Source organism: Biomphalaria glabrata, chromosome 5 (assembly GCF_947242115.1).
Source record: "Biomphalaria glabrata chromosome 5, xgBioGlab47.1, whole genome shotgun sequence".
NCBI lineage: Eukaryota > Metazoa > Mollusca > Gastropoda > Planorbidae > Biomphalaria > Biomphalaria glabrata.
This window is the reverse complement of record NC_074715.1, coordinates 32200512-32217405: the sequence shown is the minus strand read 5'-3', so window position 1 is coordinate 32217405 and position 16894 is coordinate 32200512. Positions and strand designations below refer to the sequence as shown.

Here is a 16894-nt window from a genome sequence, read left to right as displayed (position 1 = left end):
GTTGGTGCACATTGGTGTAAACCTTTATTTATTTAAGTTAGTCAATCATCTTATCTTATATATTACAATCATACATGAACCTACACCCTAGCGGCTAGTCAATCATACGTGGACCTACACCCTAGCGACTAGTGAATCATACGTGGACCTACACCTAGCGACTAGTCAATCATACGTGGACCTACACCCTAGCGACTAGTCAATCATACGTGGACCTACACCCTAGCGGCTAGTCAATCATACGTGGACCTACACCCTAGCGGCTAGTCAATCATACGTGGACCTACACCCTAGCGGCTAGTCAATCATACGTGGACCTACACCCTAGTGACTAGTCAATCATACGTGGACCTACACCCTAGCGACTAGTGAATCATACGTGGACCTACACCCTAGCGACTAGTCAATCATACGTGGACCTACACCCTAGCGACTAGTCAATCATACGTGGACCTTTACCCTAGCGACTAGTGAATCATACGTGGACTTATACCCTAGCGACTAGTCAATCATACGTGGACCTACACCCTAGCGACTAGTGAATCATACGTGGACTTATACCCTAGCGACTAGTCAATCATACGTGGACCTACACCCTAGCGACTAGTGAATCATACGTGGACTTATACCCTAGCGACTAGTGAATCATACGTGGACCTACACCCTAGCGACTAGTGAATCATACGTGGACTTATACCCTAGCGACTAGTGAATCATACGTGGACCTATACCCTAGTGACTAGTCAATCATACGTGGACCTACTCCTTAGTTAATAAGTGTGCAATGTTTTGGCCACTGCAGTCTCTTGAAAAAAAAACAACATCTAATATTTTAAACAGTTATTTACTTCATGTAATTTTTGAAGTCAAATTGATAGAAAGTATAAGTGCAGCTATTTAGTCCACATCGTTGAACACAGTGGATGTTGTAGATAGTAAGACTATAGAATAGTTTGATATTAAAGCTTATACCACGACAAATATTAACGGTAAAATAGTTAAGTATTAAGAAAATAATTAAATTGGACGTTGTAGAATAATTAAATTTCAATAACTTTTTGCTTTAAACATTAAAATGAAACATCCTTTAATTTAAAAATCAAGAACTGTCAAAGCACTTTTTAGTGTCCATAAAAATTTATTTTTATCACCAAGGACTGGGCTTCAAAGTGTCTGACCAAGAACAGTATCTGTTTTTGTAATGTTTCCTAATGTAATAATAATAGAAAGGCTCTAAAAATCTTTATCTGAGATCAGAAATATTAGAGCGAAGCATATGTCGCTTAAAATTATTTCAATAAAGTGTCACTTTGTCTTTATTAGCTTAATAAAAATAAGTAAAAAAAATAATAACCTTCCAAAATAAAATAAAAAATGGCATCATACTTTGATGTTGCAAATGAATTCAGTTTCCACCTGTTTGTAAATACACAAAGTTTAAACGTAAACACCGTTTTGTAAAAAGTTTAAACGAAACAAAAAAAAAAAATACTTTTTAAAAAAACTAAGCTTATCTACACGAAGTGCAATTGTATCAATTAGTTTGAATCAGTCATGCAATTAACTTTGTAACAGATCTAGTATTCTAGACCAACAACAACAAATCTATGCGATTAGAAATATTTTTACCAATTGGTTTTTGTTTAGTTGCTATTTCATGCTTTTAGATTTCTCAATACTCTATGCTCCAATCACTTCTCTGGGCCAGTTGGGAACATTTGGGGGAGGGAGAGAAAGGGAGTTCTGGCTGGATTTTACCGTTATTAGTTTTTTAAAGCATTTATTAAAAAAACGAAAAGCGGGCACCGACCTGAATTCGAACTCGTGGCTAATGCCTCCTCGAGCCGACGTGCTAACCACTTTGCAAGTGAGGTACTTATGACTAGAGAAGATTCTATAGTTATATTTCGTTTATTACAATTTAGAGCTGCTACCTACAAAGGAGGGCTAATTCAGCTTATACTACCACTTCAGTCAAGTAAAATGTCTTTCCCTTGTTCGAGATACCAAACAAATAAATAATTGTGCAAATTTTCAGCTTAATCCCAGATTGGGTGTCGGAGAAATAACGTGTACACATTTTTTTTTACCAGACAGACAGATTGAGTTGAAAAAAAGCTTTGTAAAAAAAATGTCAGTTTATCAGCACATTGTTAAAAAAGAAATATGTTTGGGCACAAAGAGATATATGTATGAGGAGCTATATGTCTAGTTTAACACTGTGACCCCATTGTGTGGATGAGGAGCTATATGTCTAGTTTAACACTGTGACCCCATTGTGTGTATGAGGAGCTATATGTCTAGTTTAACACTGTGACCCCATTGTGTGGATGAGGAGCTATATGACTAGTTTAACACTGTGACCCCATTGTGTGTATGAGGAGCTATATGTCTAGTTTAACACTGTGACCCCATTGTGTGTATGAGGAGCTATATGACTAGTTTAACACTGTGACCCCATTGTGTGTATGAGGAGCTATATGACTAGTTTAACACTGTGACCCCATTGTGTGGATGAGGAGCTATATGACTAGTTTAACACTGTGACCCCATTGTGTGTATGAGGAGCTATATGACTAGTTTAACACTGTGACCCCATTGTGTGGATGAGGAGCTATATGTCTAGTTTAACACTGTGACCCCATTGTGTGTATGAGGAGCTATATGTCTAGTTTAACACTGTGACCCCATTGTGTGGATGAGGAGCTATATGACTAGTTTAACACTGTGACCCCATTGTGTGGATGAGGAGCTATATGACTAGTTTAACACTGTGACCCCATTGTGTGGATGAGGAGCTATATGACTAGTTTAACACTGTGACCCCATTGTGTGTATGAGGAGCTATATGTCTAGTTTAACACTGTGACCCCATTGTGTGTATGAGGAGCTATATGTCTAGTTTAACACTGTGACCCCATTGTGTGGATGAGGAGCTATATGTCTAGTTTAACACTGTGACCCCATTGTGTGTATGAGGAGCTATATGTCTAGTTTAACACTGTGACCCCATTGTGTGGATGAGGAGCTATATGACTAGTTTAACACTGTGACCCCATTGTGTGTATGAGGAGCTATATGTCTAGTTTAACACTGTGACCCCATTGTGTGTATGAGGAGCTATATGACTAGTTTAACACTGTGACCCCATTGTGTGTATGAGGAGCTATATGACTAGTTTAACACTGTGACCCCATTGTGTGGATGAGGAGCTATATGACTAGTTTAACACTGTGACCCCATTGTGTGTATGAGGAGCTATATGACTAGTTTAACACTGTGACCCCATTGTGTGGATGAGGAGCTATATGTCTAGTTTAACACTGTGACCCCATTGTGTGTATGAGGAGCTATATGTCTAGTTTAACACTGTGACCCCATTGTGTGGATGAGGAGCTATATGACTAGTTTAACACTGTGACCCCATTGTGTGGATGAGGAGCTATATGACTAGTTTAACACTGTGACCCCATTGTGTGGATGAGGAGCTATATGACTAGTTTAACACTGTGACCCCATTGTGTGTATGAGGAGCTATATGTCTAGTTTAACACTGTGACCCCATTGTGTTGATGAGGAGCTATATGACTAGTTTAACACTGTGACCCCATTGTGTTGATGAGGAGCTATATGACTAGTTTAACACTGTGACCCCATTGTGTGGATGAGGAGCTATATGACTAGTTTAACACTGTGACCCCATTGTGTGTATGAGGAGCTATATGTCTAGTTTAACACTGTGACCCCATTGTGTTGATGAGGAGCTATATGACTAGTTTAACACTGTGACCCCATTGTGTGGATGAGGAGCTAAATGATAGTTTAACACTGTGACCCCATTGTGTTGATGAGGAGCTATATGTCTAGTTTAACACTGTGACCCCATTGTGTGGATGAGGAGCTAAATGATAGTTTAACACTGTGACCCCATTGTGTTGATGAGGAGCTATATGTCTAGTTTAACACTGTGACCCCATTGTGTGGATGAGGAGCTATATGTCTAGTTTAACACTGTGACCCCATTGTGTGAATGAGGAGCTATATGTCTAGTTTAACACTGTGACCCCATTGTGTGTATGAGGAGCTATATGTCTAGTTTAACACTGTGACCCCATTGTGTGTATGAGGAGCAATTTGTCTAGTTTAACACTGTGACCCCATTGTGTGTATGAGGAGCTATATGTCTAGTTTAACACTGTGACCCCATTGTGTGGATGAGGAGTTCGGATGTCTGTCTAGTTTAACACTGTGACCCCATTGTGTGGATGAGGAGCTATATGTCTAGTTTAACACTGTGACCCCATTGTGTTGATGAGGAGCTATATGTCTAGTTTAACACTGTGACCCCATTGTGTGGATGAGGAGCTATATGTCTAGTTTAACACTGTGACCCCATTGTGTGTATGAGGAGCTATATGTCTAGTTTAACACTGTGACCCCATTGTGTGGATGAGGAGCTATATGTCTAGTTTAACACTGTGACCCAATTGTGTGGATGAGGAGCTATATGTCTAGTTTAGCACTGTGACCCCATTGTGTGTATGAGGAGCTATATGTCTAGTTTAACACTGTGACCCCATTGTGTGGATGAGGAGCTATATGTCTAGTTTAACACTGTGACCCAATTGTGTGGATGAGGAGCTATATGTCTAGTTTAGCACTGTGACCCCATTGTGTGTATGAGGAGCTATATGTCTAGTTTAACACTGTGACCCCATTGTGTGGATGAGGAGTTCGGATGTCTGTCTAGTTTAACACAGTGTCTTCAATATATATATATATATGTATGTGTGTGCGCGCGTGTGTGTGTGTGTGACGCTAAATGTCTAGTTTAAGACTGGTACCCAAACGGCTCCTCAATTGTATTTTGACATTCAAATGTATTTTTGCAGGGTACAAGTTTGATATCTGGGTTAGGGTGACCGCAGCCACCAGGAAACATGCGTACATAGTCTCTTGTGGTTAGAGACTTTGGCCTAAATCTGAGCACACCTGATACTGACAGATCTAAGACAACATACTATAATGTTAGGCGCACCTCATTAGCAGATGACGGGACTGGTATTTATAGTTGTGTGACACTTAGAATAAACGCCAGGAGAAACTATACATATAATAAATATAAACATATAGAAGAATGAGATTGGAAATCAGAAAGTAAGACAGAAAAAGCCATTATTACTTGTGTGTGGTCTGTCGGTATGTCCGTCCCTCGTCCTTATGTCACTATTAGATTTCAAAAAAAGGTTTAAATTCCGATTTCGACATATTTTTGCATCATGCACCCATTCGGTTTGATAAGATATTACGGACATTTGTTTATTGTCACACAAAGCACATGACCAAAACATTATGAATACGGTTTATAATAATATTGTGCGTAGCCAAACCAAAAAAAAAAAAAAAAACAATGTAATGGTAACAATATGACTCTCCTGACATTGAAAAAAATTTTAATTTTTGTTAAAATGTTATCAACTATACATTGCTTGTATGTAACGATGTGTTCAAAGTAAATTTTATTAATGGTGTAAAAACAACTAAGAAAGCACACATGCATATGTTGACAGATATTTGCACATCAAGGTTAATTCAATATGCAGTGGTTGTATTCTTTTTTTGAATGACACTATCCATATTTCCCCATTGTAAATGTCAGTCCGCCCAAATTCTCTTATTAAAACATACTCAGCGGCAAGGACAGTGGGGCATCAAACCCACCAGAGACTGGTTCAACAAGAACAACAATCCAAGAGTTATTAATATTCTATACATTGATTTCTGTGTTAAGTACCAGGTATTTTAGAAGATTGTGAATCAAAACATTTTCTTCTTGAATCTATGAAAGAAAGTGATTTGTTGTTGTTGTTATCTCCCTTGTTATTTCCTTTTTCTAAAAGCATAAAATATTCTAGATTCTTGTTTTCTATAATGAAATAAAGTGATATCAAAGTATCACTAAAACAACAGCTAGAATCACATAAGACGCAGAACAAAAAAAACTCGCAATTAACAGAATAGTAAGTGAATGTATTTCGTTTGCTATTGATATGTTTTGTTATGTGTAATGCACAACATTGTAAGATACATTTTTCTTAAGGATAAGAACGATGTTTTTATTATAATTAAATGTGTTAATCTGTAATTATAATACAGACGTTAAACTAAACAGACTACATACTTTGATTTTTAAAAAATTGACACCTGGTCATTAAAGAAATGATACACTACATTAATTTTATGATTTTTTTTTGTTTTTATCATTTATAAGTGGGTTAATATTTAAATCCATTTGTAAACATAAACCCTATCACCATGTTAAGTATTGAAAAAGTGGTTTATAATTTTTGCACATAACCCGACTTAGTTCCATCCTCGCGCATATACAGGGTAACGAGATTTCTATAGGACTCAATCCTCTGTATTCATTGAAACAATGTTAAAGTCACTAGATTTGTTTTCGACTAAAGAAATAACAGAAAGAAAAAGAAAGTGTTAAGCGCTTCCGCGGTGTCAAGTACTTGAAATACAAACAAACTCAAATGGAGGTAACACAAAACTTAATGCTGGAACAGAGAACACCGGCGGAAGGACAACTATCCATAAAGGTAGTCGACGCTAGTGTTGAACATCAAACACGTTTAATACTCAAGAAGGGAACCGTCGAATGTCATCTACTTCTATAAAATCCTTATTTCTACGTCAATAAGAAAAGCGTCTTATTTATATTCTAGAGCGTTCTTACTTTTAAAATGATATCACGTCCTCGTCACTAAGTCAAAACTTGCCCCTATTCCCGAAACATATAACTCATTCCCAATCGTGTCATAACAAAAGGAAAGAATTTAAAAATGACAATATAAACACAACAAACAAAGTAAATTAATTTTAAAAAATGAGAAAAGAAGAGAAATACTATCAAATACCTATGGATGATTTTCTATTTTCCTAGAGATGATTATTTCTATTGTTCTACACCGCGCTATTCACCTCGGTCCATTGAACTTGTCTAGATTCATTCAAAACCAATAATCGAAACCCCTAATGAAAATGTACCTTATTATATAGGCCTAGGTAGTGCGCTTAGGAAATTCAAACATAACTGGAGTATCGTGGAAAATTACTCTACTTGGAAATGAAAGTTTATTTCACGAATAACCTGGAGTAACCATAATGTCTGAAAGCTACCTAAAATAATAGAGAGCAATGAGTGCAGCAACGTCCACAAACGTCTCAATACATGAACGGACTAAAGTCCCTTTGTTTCAATAAACTGTTGGCGGGATTCTAGTAATGTGGGGCATACACCTGAGTACCGACACACCAAGTCTGCTGCTCATTAGACTTGACTTGCGGCTGCTACTGAGTACAAGCATTAGTTAAGTGTAAATAATTCTGTCAAGATAAATCATTTCTAGACACATGACATACACCATTGCTACATCGGTAGGCTGATGGCGTTGGACATCGGCTTGGAGTTTACTCCAACGACAGACACAATGAATTTCTATATTTAGCATGCCCCTTTAGAACAATCAACTATTGAATATCAAGCAGTTTAACAGTTTGTCTTCTGAATAAGTAGGTCGACTTGAATAACTTGAGTCCTAAACAATTTTTTCCCCATTGAGTACCTTTTTGAACTTCCAAGTAGATCTAGATTCTAATTCTTGTTTTCACAAAAAAACAATCATACTCACATACTCGCTTATACACGCACACATATACACACACAAAACAGCTAATTTTTAGAAGGGGAATATCCGCTATTAGTTTTGTGTGGTCTGTCTGTCCGTACGTATGTACGTCTGTCTTTCCCTCCGTCCAGATTAGATAGCAAAAACTAGAAAAGATATTGAAAATCTGATATCAAAGCTTCTTCCTTAAGGCCCTGGATGAGAGATTGGCCCTTTACAAAATGATCAGTTAGATAATCATTCAAAAACACCAGTTAAGTCAGGTTCACATTGAACCATACCTTCATAACGATCAGTTCATTGAATACATATGACTATTAACAAGTAACAATGCAATTATAATAATAACAACATTAGTAAATCTTCGTACCCTGTAGTATGACGTCGTCAGTCGGCCTAACAATACTGTCTGGGGGAGGTATGGCGAGAGTGAATATGTTACTTTGATATTTTGGTCTGATAGTTATATCCCTTTGTTTATGTACTCCCAGGTTATGAATGTGATAGTCTTGCACGTGTTATGAACTGAATGATTTAGTCTTCATTGAATGTGCGAGAGTGTGTTAGTATAAATATTCATTAGCCGAGTCAGATAATAAGTTGAACTCGAAGAGGGTATATGTCGCACTATGGTCACACTTGTCTATAGTCACACTAGTTTATGGTCATACTAGTCTATGGTCATACTAGTCTATGGTTACATTAGTCTATGGTCACACTAGTCAATGGTCATACAAGTCTATGGTCACATTAGTTTATGGTCACACAGGTCTATGGTCACAATGCTAAATGTTCTTTTCAATTAATTTTACGCTTCAGGATGCACACAGCAAGACAACAGATTTTAAAAACCAATCAGGATCTTCAAGAATGAGATTAAAATCTCGTCGTAAAAACTAACCACCACCACTTGAATTCATTTCTTCTTTCATTAATTATGTTGTTACCTAGAAATATTCTCTCTTCACACTTCCTGGTTGTTATGAATGTTGCAAAGTCTAGAAGAGACCTATTTCTGTGGTCTTACACTTGATATTGGCATTAATTGATTGCTTTTTATTTGTTAACATATAGTGATACAGTGGAATAATGAATGTTAAAATGGTCCTAAACTACATGCCTGACGTTGTGGGACTACCAAACTGTCTAGAAAAATATTCAACTTAAGTTACTAATACATAAGTTACTAATACATTAAGCAAACACATAAAGTTCTGCGTTATCCTACTACAAAATACATATAGGATTACACTAGCGCAATCGCAATATACAAGTCTCTATGTGTACGTAGTGTATCTGTACCTGTATATATGTTTAAGCCTATACATGTATATGTCTATGTCATTAAGCCCATTTTTTAGTGATTCCTTTAGTTTATGCTATGTAAAACATAATATTGAAGTTTTTATTCTCTATGTAAAACTGTTGTAGACCCAATGACCGATCTACTATTATAAGACACTATTCATAGTAGTTTTACAATTATTTATGATTTTGTTTTACCAACGATGGTTTACAAGGTGCGAATATAAGCAGAGCTCAATATTATAAATCTGGGTTTTAAACCCACCAAAGCCTTGACACTTTAATCTTGTGCCACCAGTTGACCCCCAACTCTACAATGATACTTGTTTCTTCATAGACCTCACATAGTCCTCGTATTGTATCTGCTATTTTGTTTCAGTGTTACACATTGACCAGAAGTAGACAGAGGAATTTAACACAAACACACACACAATGTCATTTGCTTTCTAAGTACACATAAACAAAAAGGTTTGACCTGAATACGGCCTAGCTCACTTCATAGGACCATCAGAAATATTTAGTTTTTTTAATGAGCCATAGTGATGCTTATCTTATGTTATAAAATCTATACATTCCGCATGTATCTGATAATCTAGTTGTGAATGTTCCTCGAAAACTTTTTTTTGTTACTGATTCAGGCAACCCGTTCCATGCTCTAGTTGTACAATGGAAAAAAAAAGAATTTGTAAGGATGAGTGCTAGCATACAGAATAAGAAATGTGCTTTTATCTTTGTCTCTTCCTGTGTATTCTATTAGGTCATCATATGTGGAAAAGTGCGACTCAAAAGTTCAGAATTCGTGTTGTAGAATAATTAGTTGCCTTAGGTCGCCTTAGGATGTTACTAAAGTCTGGCATATGTATTAGTAGTGTGTCGTATGTAGGTCTACTAACGTATACAGTGGCTCGTCAAACTGAGCATTGACTTGTATGATTACACAATGAAGATAATCCATTAGACAAGGGCACGAGCAATTCATTCAGTCTAGCGTCGAGATAGTTGTGTCAATGAGATTATACCGAATTGAATCGGGGCATGTACAATAAATAGGCCGGATCACGTGCTGATACTTCAGCAGGTATTGAATATCACTGGATCAATATGGGTATTGAATAGGACATCCATGTTTTAAGTAGGCGTGATTGGATTGGGGTAGATAAGGATTAAAGTGAGATGGTCAATACCTGGGCAGACAGCCAGCTTGGTGTTGTCTTACACTGTGGTGACATGTCAGTTAGTGGCAGACAGCGGGATGGAAACGGGGGTGGGGGGGGGGAGGGGTTGGAGATGTGACCTATCAATTCTATGGAAAGCATTCACTATTCAGAGGTAAGCTTAAAAAGAAAAATGTCAGGCTTGTTGCCTCCCCTATATCCTAGTGTGACTTTTATCAGCGTGGATATTATACAACAAAAACAGGGAGCGGTTCAAACAAGTATTTTGAAATGTAGTGGAGAATTCAGTTTAAGAAACTTTTCTATGAAAGACGTCAGCAAAGATTTACATCAGGCCCACCCAAACTATGACCCGCGGGCTTTTCTGGCCAGTGACGCGGTGCTATCCAGTCCTCAAATGTCTGCACAGTGCACAATGGAACCGCAAAGGAATGGAACTGGGACTATTTCTTGAAGTGGAGACGTGACCCGTGATAGTTGTGTGGAAAGTCGATGTGACCCCTGTGTTGACGGTCGTTGACTTGAAGCGCCAAACTGCTAGTAGACAACTAAATCGCTGTAGGCATATTATATCTTTACTTTGTGAACAATATTAGATGTAGTTTTTATTACAATATTGACAATATCAACTTGAGATGAAATGAAAGCATGTCGTGGACTTTAGTAAGTAAAAGCTGTTTTGAACAAACTCTAACTCACTACAAAAATACGTCTTTTCACTCTGGCAGTCAGGAGGCGACTGTTCTCTACCCAAGACAGCAATGTCGCTTAGCTTGCATCATTCACACTACATAGCCACCACTCAAACGTTAACCTCTTCCCACAGTGCCCGTAGAAACACACACACATACACCCTATAACAATCTCTGGCTGTAAAAGGTTGGACACAGGCATCAACGTCTGGACATCAAGAACATGGTAAGGACAATGAGAGAGGGCTAATATTGTGGGAAAAGTCACATCAACATTAATATTTACAACATATGTATATTTGTTTGTGTGTGTGTGTGTGTGTGTTTAATACAGTATTGTAGCCTACAACCTCGAAATGGGCAAGTTCTTATCCTTACCTGGCAAAATAAATACAATAAAAAAAATGCTTAGCCTATGTGTAATTGCATAAATTATTTTGAAACAATCATGTAATTAATTTTCAATACAACTAGGATAACAATAATAAATCTATGTTTTTTTGTTAGTGCAATGTCATGCTTTTAGCTGCGTTGGCTTTTCATAAGCAATTTTCTCTATTTCAAAATGTTGCTTGGTATTATTTTGAAGTCAAGAACTAAAGTTCCCTTGATGGAAGGCCGACACTCTAGCCACTGATTGTTAGTTTCAATTTCTTTTGGTCACGACACAAGGCTTATCCCCCTAAGCTGTTTTTACAGACAATGACTAAATGTGCAAAGTTTCAACTTGATCCGAGACTGGGAAGTGAGAGAACTAACAAATACAAAATGTGTACAAGACAGAGCTTGTAATAATAATAATAACTATATATATATATATATATATATATATATATATCCTTTTTTTTTAAAGAAACAAAGCTTATCTAGGGAGAAGAACTCCGCATTTAGGACTATATATAATAATGGAGAAGTTATTTTCTTTCTTCGATATCATCCAAAAAAATCGTAATTATCTAGAAATATCTCTGAATACTGAAGAATAATTTTTTTCTTGTCGGTATAAAAAATATTGATCAGTAATTGATTGACTAATTGGTAAATTTTTTTTTATTGATTCATATATTGTCTTCGCCAATGAATAATTGTGCAAAGTTTCAATTTGATCCGAGTGAGAATGAGTGTGGGAGTGTTCAAACTTTTTACCCGAGAGACCAACAGACAGATTGAGTTGATTTAAGCTTTGTAAAGTAAAAATGACGCATATTAAAAACTTTCCCTTCATGATCAACGAATAATTTATATTCTATATCCCTAGGTTGAACTAATGAATTAAATATATATTATATCCCTATTAAATTGCACAGAGTTATATATATGAGTTCAATATAATTAATGACTTTTTAAATACAAAATATTCTTGTACTCATTGTGGTGAGACAACTGAATTTAATTATTTCACATAATCTCTTGTGAAACTAGTAAATCCAGTATATTTAAATTCTTTTAATGAACCTATTAAATTTAATATATTTAAATACTTTTAGTGGTTTAGTGAAACTACTTAATACAATATAATACAATATATATATATATATTCTTTTATACTACTTATAAATCCAAGAGACATGTAGATCTCAGCACTGTGTGCGTCTGTCTATGTGTGTCGAGAAACACCTTCGTGTTTAAACACACACACACACACATACACACCTGTCAGCTTTAAACCTTTACTTATTCAACTACTAAATCAACAGACCTTTTTTTCTAGCGAGAGGTTTTAAACACACATATAACACACTGAGTCGACACATCCGTGTACCTAAACTCTTAGATCTAGATCTATTGAACAAGGACAACATGTAGATCTAGATCTGCATTCTATTTAGGTCTATGAGCCCTAGTGTCCCACAGGCTTGATGAATTGTACACTAATACTCGTCTGGAAATCGGTAAACAATGTAAGTCTATAATATTCTTCACTCACCTGTAGTGATTTATCCCAGTTTATGAAATGATCTCAATATATCCCACAAGAAAGACACGATCTAGACATATGCAGTCTATCGAACGGTTTCTTTACTTGGTTAATCAAACTCCTCCTCAATCCAGCCTGATACAATCGAATCTGCTGAATCGCACGTGACCTAGAGAACTAATGAATGGATCCAACATAAGTACATCCAACCGAACACTAACATTGGTGTATCACTGCAGATCTATATGCTGAAGTGTACATGATAATAGGCTACTAATCAAACGGTTTCTTTCTGAGAGAAATTCGTGGCTTTATTCATAGCCTCAAAGTACGCAGTAGATTTAGATACAAAGCTAGCTAATCTCAATTGTCATCCGTTTGAAAACATAACAACTTAACACGCCGGCAGTCATCACTAACAATTGGTTTAAAATACGTTAAGAAGCTTCCTATTATCCTAAAGGATTACCAAACTGTTTTGGGAGGAAGTTCAAGGAGCAGACGGGAATCAGAAAAAAGGGGGACAAAAAAAAGTTCGCAAGGGGAGGCGACTGTTGCGTGACATGGCCAACTTATCTGTACCCGACCTGATTTGTACACTACAGGGGGAAAGTTTGGCTGAGACAGAGAGGCTACTGGGATATATGACGTGTTCTTTTTTTCCCCCACCTCTCCTCCCCTCTCACTCTCAGTTTCCTCATGTATGTATGTGCGCGTGCCATTGTTGTTTTTTTCCCTTTGAGCTCGTGTCTCTTGATTTCATTCCATTGAAAAGATGTTAATGTTAACAGCGGGAGTCAGACAGTGTTTCACTTGTCGTCTGCTCGTCCAGCATGCCGTGTCCTCTTTTGTTTTATATCTTTCAGATGTTCCTTCAGATGCAGATAATTACATCATAGCTCAAATATCTCGCTTGTCGGTGCAGGATTGTCGGCAGGGTTTGAACCCGAGACCATCGAGACAACAGTAAGAGAACATTTATGTATAGGCCTTTGATAAGTCTTGACGATGTAAAAAAAAATAAAGTTCAAGCTCTTCAATGTCTCGTTTTTCTCTCTCTCTCTCTCTCATTCTCTCTTTCAATCCTCTCTCTCTCTTTCTCTCTCTCACTCATTCACTCTCTCTCTCTCTCTTTCATTAAATGAAATATTGAACAAGAAAAAAACAGCAAGAACATACGAATGAAATTATATCAAAGACAAATGAGAGATAAGAATGGAGTAAGAAGGTTAACAGATCTTGTGTAGTGTCCCAACGATCCAGCAGATCAAAGGATAGGTGAAAGTGAATGTAAAGTTAGATGTGAACCTGGCCTAACTAGTTCCCCTTTCAGACCTTATGGTCTATAGGGCAGATGTAAAGTTCATCTGTTTTTGTGGCCTACGATTAACGAGAGTGTCATGTAGTCAGCACAACGACCAACCGCCTTTACTTTTCCCCAACTATTGCCAGGTACCCATTAGAGTTGAGTGGACTCAGAGGCGCCAAAGATTCCAAAGTTTAAAATCCCAGTCTTCACCAGGATTCGAACCCGGGACCCCCGGTTCGGAAGCCAAGCGCTCTACCCCTCAGGCACCGCGCCTTCCTTGGCCTAACTGATGTCTTATAATTGATCTAATTTTTTTAAAAGGCTCAATTTCTTATTCGAATCATCAATATAGAAATGATCGACATTTCCCGCAGTTACAAAATATTAGGAAAATGACATTTATAAGATTACTATTCGTTTTAAATTAGGTCTTATTTATAATGCATACTAATTAGCTTTTTCTCTTTAAAAAAATACTTGCATAACTGATTTTAAAAATTAGATTTTTCACTTTCAGAAAAAAAAAGTAGCCGTTGCATCAGAACTTTGAATGGTCTAAAATATTGTGATGTCCGATTTTCAATATCTTTTCTAGTTTACGAGATCTAAACGGGACGGACGGACAGAAGGTCAGACGGACAGACGTTTCACACAAAACTAATAGCGTCTTTTCCCCTTTCGGGGGCCGCTAAAAAAATAGTCCAACAGCTTAACCTGACAGTTTTTTCTTGATTCCCAGGAACGAAATTTGAGCTAGAGAGGACCAGTTGATGCATTGGACTCCCATGCACGGTTCAAATACTCTTAGTTTTTTTGTGTTTTTTTTTCACCGTTCACCGTTTCGGTAGTAATAACGTGCGTCCGAACGGGCAATCCCACCTGGCAGGCCCACACAAAAAATTAAGGTAGCCAAAAAAAGGGGGGAGGGGGAGAGATAATCTATTTTGCCGACTAATGTAATGTCCTAGTTACATCAATTACATGGGGAGAGTATCCACTAGTGATATAAATGAATTTAGCTTGAAACCGTGACCAGTTCATGGCACATTTCATTTGTCTCGTTTTGACGTTAAACATAAAGGCTGTGTACATTGATAGCAGTCCGTGAGTACACACATATCTCTGGCTTCATTCTCGACTCCTCCCTGCAGTGCTAAACTAGTGTGTCTATTGTCCATTTATTAGACCGTAGATTGATCGATACTAGTGAGTGACGTAACATAAAATAATAATCTAATAATAATCTAAACGTGTCTTAAACGTGTTTGTATCATCTAAAAGTCTTTCAATCTAAAAGTGTTTTTACAAAGCATATATCAACTCCCTTAGTCTGTCCGTATGTGTGTCTGTATGTCTGGCCAAAAGTTTGTACACGTCATTTCTCCGACACCCAATCTAGGATTAAGCTGAAATTATGCATAATTATTTCTTTTACTTAACAACACAATAATCTTTTTTTAAATTGTTAATTAAATATTGGTAATAAATTACTTTGTTGTATTTCTCTAGCAAGAGAAAGAAATAGTACTTGACCGAAGTTGTGGTATAAGCTGAATTAGTCCCCATTATAGATTGTCGTCTGAGGCTTATTACACATTGTATGTATATGACTGATCCAAACTCATTGATAGACGTAATAGAAGCTTTTGTTTATTTTTTGGTATTTTGATTTTGCTTGTCCTCATTTCAATGTACGTGTGTAGAGTTATATATTGACAAAAAAGATGAAATGACGCGACGCTCTACAATAAAAGTCGCAGATAACCGATGTGTCGTGCTTATTATCCTGACCAGAAATCTTGACAGACTGGTCCATCTTCATCAAATAAGACAAACATGTTGTTTCCTACACTACTTCTACATGGCATACCTAAAGACATTGGGGACTACATGTGACACTTGATCTCAGCGTTTCTCAACCTGTGCTGTGCCCCCCACCCCAAGTTATCTTTATTTCAAGGAGGGAAATTGTTTGTATTTGAATTAAAGTTTAAAATCAAATTTGATTATTGATTAAGAAAAAAAAAGACATTATCACCAATGTTTAAAAAAATATTTAAATTAAGAGACTTTTAATCTGATTATTAGGATCGGTTGTACTGCGCTAGGCATCTGTAAAGTGTAAAGTAAACGCGATTCTATCCGTCTTTTTCACTTCAGAACGATCCCATTTCTTCCGAGTGTAAGCGCCATCTTTTGAGTTGGAATCTTTTGCGTGACAATCTTAGGACACTCCTCCTATTACAGATGTACGTGGTCTATATGTACCTCGAATGTTCCTCACACTTTAGTATAGACCAGTGCTGCACCCCAACCCCTATTATTTGACCTGCACTTTCTTTTCATTTGAGTAGGACAGATAGTGTGCTCTTAACGGCAGGAGGATGCATTTCTGAAACTCACAATGCAGGAAAAATGCTAAGCGTCGATGCTCTTATCCAAGAACCACCCTACGGAAACTTTCGGAACTCTCCGATACTTTCTAGCTAGCTAAGGGAGGCGTAAATGTAAAAGCTGTTGGGAGGTAGGCCAGACATGTAGAAGCTGTTGGGAGTTAGGCGTGACGTGTAGAAGCTGTTGGGAGGTAGGCATGTAAAAGGTTGAGAAACACTGCGCTACCTCAACACTTGCGGTAGTAGAAAATGTATCCTTTTAGAAATCTCAGCGTTTAACCAACGAACCGTATCCCACAAAGTATTCAAATGTAAAATCTACAGTACATTGGGTAGGAAATTCCTGGTGTGTAGAATTTCTTAGCTAAGTGTAAATGAAATGTTTAGATAGGTGTCATACCTACT

The 16894-nt window shown here is 37.1% G+C and overlaps 1 protein-coding gene across 2 annotated transcripts in view; it reads right to left on the bottom strand.

Moving 5' to 3' along the window:
* The window catches only part of LOC106066069 (uncharacterized), a 107057-nt gene that overhangs the window by 58994 nt on the left and 31169 nt on the right, over window positions 1–16894 (bottom strand). Inside the window, exon 1 of one of the 2 annotated variants that reach the window (XM_056029710.1) lies at window positions 12797–13360. The exons of the other annotated variant lie outside the window; for it this stretch is intronic. The gene's annotated coding sequence lies outside the window, so the exon portion shown is untranslated. Of the gene's footprint in view, window positions 1–12796; window positions 13361–16894 lie in introns of those variants that run through there. 2 annotated transcript variants of the gene reach the window in all.